At 41.3% G+C, this 4390-nt stretch overlaps 1 pseudogene; it reads right to left on the bottom strand.

Annotated features, from left to right (window-relative positions):
- LOC108287421 overlaps positions 1–4387 on the bottom strand; it is a 14191-nt pseudogene extending 9804 nt beyond the window's left edge.
- Between the last annotated feature and the right edge of the window lie 3 nt (positions 4388–4390).

Genomic DNA, 4390 nt, shown 5'->3' with positions numbered 1-4390 from the left:
TTCCCATCCCTGTGTCCATGTGTTCTTGTTGTTCAACACTGGCCTATGAGTGAGAACATGTGGTGTTTCGTTTTCTGTTCTTGAATCAGTTTGCTGAGAATGATGGTTTCCAGATTCATCCATGTCCCTGCAAAGGACATGAACACATCCTTTTTTATGGCTGCATAGTATTCCATGATGTATATGTGCCACATTTTCTTTATCCAGTCTATCCTTGATGAGCATTTGGATTGGTTCCAAGTCTTTGTTATTGTAAACAGTGCCACAATGAACATACATGTGCATGTGTCTTTATAATACAATGATTTATAATCCTTTGGGTATATACCCAGTAATGGTATTGCTGGGTCAAATGGTATTTCTATTTCTAGACCCTTGAGGAATCATCAAACTGTCTTCCATAATGGTTGAACTAATTTACACTCCCACCAACAGTGTAAAAGCCTTCCTATTTCTCCACATCCTCTCCAGCATCTGTTGTCTCCAGATTTTTTAATAATCACCATTCTAACTAGTGTGAGATGGTATCTCAATGTGGTTTTGATTTGCATTTCTCTAATGACCAGTGATGATGAGCATTTTTTCCTATGTTTACTGGCCACATAAATGTCTTTTTTTGAAAACTGCCTGTCCATATCCTTCACCCACGAAAAAATGATTTGACTCTTGGATAGCATTTCTGGACCTGGTCTGGACCAGAGGGGAGCCAAATTCTCTGAAGGATGAGTCCCAGGCCAGACAGCATTCACCACAAACTGACTTAAAAAATCTTGAGCCTTAAGGTAACAGCAGTGTTAGTTTGGCAGTACTCCTTATGGCCTGCGGTGATGGCTACAGAATGAGAATATCCCATCATCTCAGCCCAAAATCTCCTTAAGATGATAAGCAACTTCAGCAAAGCCTCAGGATATAAAATCAATGTGCAAAAATTACAAGCATTCCTATACACCAATAATAGAGAGCCAAATCATGAGCGAACTCCCATTCACAATTGCTACAAAGAGAATAAAATACCCAGGAATACAACTAACAAAGGACTTGAAGGACCTCTTCAAGGAGAACTACAAACCACTGCTCAAGGAAATAAGAGAGGAGACAAACAGATGGAGAAACATTCCATGCTCATGGTTAGGAAGAATTGATATCGTGAAAATGGCCATACTGCCCAAAGTAATTTGTAGATTCAGTGCTATCCCCATCAAGCCACAATTGACCTTCTTTACAGAATTGGAAAAAAACACCTTAAACTTCATATGGAACCAAAAAGAACCCTCATAGCTAAGACAATTCTAAGCAAAAAGAACAAAGCTGGAGGTATCATGCTACCTGACTTCAAATTATACTATATGGCTACAGTAATCCAAACACCATGGTCCTAGTACCAAAACAGAGATATAGACCAATGGAACAGAACAGAGGCCTTGGAAGTAATGCCACATACCTACAACCATCTGCTCTTTGACAAACCTGACAAAAACAAGCAATCGGGAAATGATTCCCTGTTTAATAAATGGCATTGGGAAACTGGCTAGCCATGTGCAGGAAGCTGAAACTGGACTCCTTTCTTACACCTTATACAAAAATTAACTCCAGATGGATTAAAGATTTAAACATAAGACCTAACACCATAAGAACTATAGAAGAAAACTTAGGCAATACCATTCAGGACATAGGTATAGGCAAGGACTTCATGACTAAAACACCAAAAGCAATGGCAACAAAAGCCAAAATAGACAAATGGGATCTAATTAACCTTAAGAGCTTCTGCACAGCAAAAGAAACTATCATTAGAGTGAACCAGCAACCAACAAAATGGGAAAAAAATTTTTGCAATCTACCCATCTGACAAAGGGCTTATATCCAGAATCTACAAAGAACTAAAACAAATTTACAAGAAAAAACAACCCCATCTTTGTGCAAGACAAAGTCCCCTTTACTTTACCTTCTGCTTTTCTCAAATAGGAGTTTTGTTTTGTCCCACAGCCACCGCAGCTAGTAATGTGCTGAGTCTCATCTGAAGCCAGTAAGTCTCTCAGATGCTCTCAGAATAGTACCTGAGTATCACTGCTGATTATTCAGGGCCCAAGGGCCTCCTTAGTTAGCAGGTGATGAATATTGCCAGGACTGAGTGTTTTCCTTCAAGGCAGCAGGTTCCCTTCTTTTTCCAAGAAACATCTGGGAGCTATGGTCTGAAATGGGGGCATCTTGACTCTGACTGGTGCCCTATCTTGCTGTGGCTGAGCTGGTATCCAGGATTCATGACAAAGTCTTCCCCACTGAGACTGTTTGGTTGTATCCCCACCCAAATCTCAACTTGAATTGTTTCTCCCAGAATTCCCACCTGTTGTGGGTAGGACCCAGGGGGAGGTAATTGAATTATGGGGGCTGATCTTTCCCATGCTATTTTCGTGATAGTGTATAAGTCTCATGAGATTGGATGGGTTTATTAGGGGTTTCTGCTTTCACTTCTTCCTCATTTTTCTCTTGCCACTGCCATGTAAGACTTGCCTTTCACCTCCTACCATAATTCTGAGGCTTCCCCAGACATGTGGAACTGTAAGTCCAGTTAAACCTCTTTTTCTTCCCAGTCACAAGTATCTTTATCAGCAGCATGAAAACGGACTAATATACCCACTCTTCCTTCTCTTCCTTCTCCTCTGCTCACATGGAGGAAAGAGAATCTCTTTTGGGGCTTTGAGCTGTGTAGCCTGTGGTTAGGAGAGAAGTGATTCCAGCACCCCCTAGGTTACCCCACCTTGTGTCTCAGTATTTCACATGCTCCCCCCCCCACCATCCACTATCTCTGGGCCTAGTTCAGCCCTAGGACTGGCCTACCAGTTGCAGTCCTTATGGCCTAGGCTGCCTTTCAAATTTGCTTGGAAACTGGGAGCACTCTGGCCCTTGGTGACAAGGTTTGCGGGCACTCAAGTTTGGAATGCTGTGATCAGTGACTCGCCTCTTGGTAGGGCTGGTTAAAGGTTCCCTCTATGGGTGGGTGTCTGCTGAGTTTGGTCTTGTTTTCCTTTCTGGTCTAAGAGGACAACACTGAGTTTAATGTCTGAGAGTTGCTGTGTTTTCACTCTCCCAGTGCCCAGAGGGACTCCCTGAACCACGCAGCTATTCCTGGAGTTAGGGTGGGGTGGCATCAATAATTCATGACTCTTTTTTCTGTATCTTCAGTACATCTTTCAGTGATAGGGAGTTAAAACCAGTTACTCTAAGTGCTCAACTAGTTTTTGGTTCTTATAAAGGTGTTTGCATAGATAGTTGTTAACTTGGTGTCCTTATGGGGTGGTAGGCACCATCAGTGGAGCTTTCTATTCTGCCACCTTGCTTCACCTCCCTCTTGCATCATGTATTTATATGTAAAGCCTAAGAGTATGCAACTTCCTAAACAAACCATAGGAGAGAATTTTAGAGACTTTAAATTTGGCAAAGATTTCTTGAATGTAATATAAAAAGCACAAATTATAAAAGAAGAATGATAAATTGGACTTCACCTATATTAAAAGTATCTACTTTCCAACAGTCACTATCAAGAAAATGAAAAGGCATGCCACAGACTGTAGGAAAATATTTGCAAAACATATATGTTTTAAAGGACTTGTATGCCAAGTTTATAAGTAACTCTTACAGTTTGATAAGAAAAAGACAACCCAATAAGAAAATGGACAAAAGATTTGAAAAAACGTGTCACAAAAAATATAAAATTGGCAAAAGAAGCACATGAAATTATGCTCAACATCATTAGTTATTAAAGATGTCCAAATTAAAATCACTGTAACATACCACTACACACCCACTAAAACAGCTAATATTAAAAATACCGACTATACCAAGTGTTGGTTTGGGTGTAGAGCAACTGGAAGTCTCAAATTGCTGTGCCATAAAATCATACAACTTTAGGAAATACACTGATGATTTCTTATACTGTTAAGCATACACCTATCCTTTGATCCAGCCATTCTACTTCCAGCTACATAACCAAGAGCAATGAAAATGTATATACACACCAAAAATTGTGGACAAATGTTTGTAGCAAGATTAGTCACAGTAGCCAAAAAGTGGAAAGCCCCCAAGTGCCCATTAACTGGTAAATAGATAAATCATTACATTCCTACAATGGGATACTAATCAGCAATAAAACAAATGGAAAGACAATCCAAGATGGCCGTTTAGGAACAGCTCAGGATTGCAGCTCCCAGTGAAAGTGCAGAGGGTGAGTGGACGCCGCATTTTTATTGCCCACAGACTAGGCAATTCCCAGGCGGAGGAGCTCCATGGGTCGCCAACATGGCCGTTTTGGCCAGCACGGCTGTGCCGGCTGGCGCCGCTGCTTTGCCCGACGCTGCTGCTTTGCCGGCGCCCCGGAGCAGCGGTTCTCCATACA

Source organism: Cebus imitator, unplaced genomic scaffold (assembly GCF_001604975.1).
Source record: "Cebus imitator isolate Cc_AM_T3 unplaced genomic scaffold, Cebus_imitator-1.0 Scaffold343, whole genome shotgun sequence".
NCBI lineage: Eukaryota > Metazoa > Chordata > Mammalia > Primates > Cebidae > Cebus > Cebus imitator.
The sequence above is the reverse complement of the archived record's forward strand: the minus strand, read 5'-3'. Positions and strand labels throughout refer to the sequence as shown.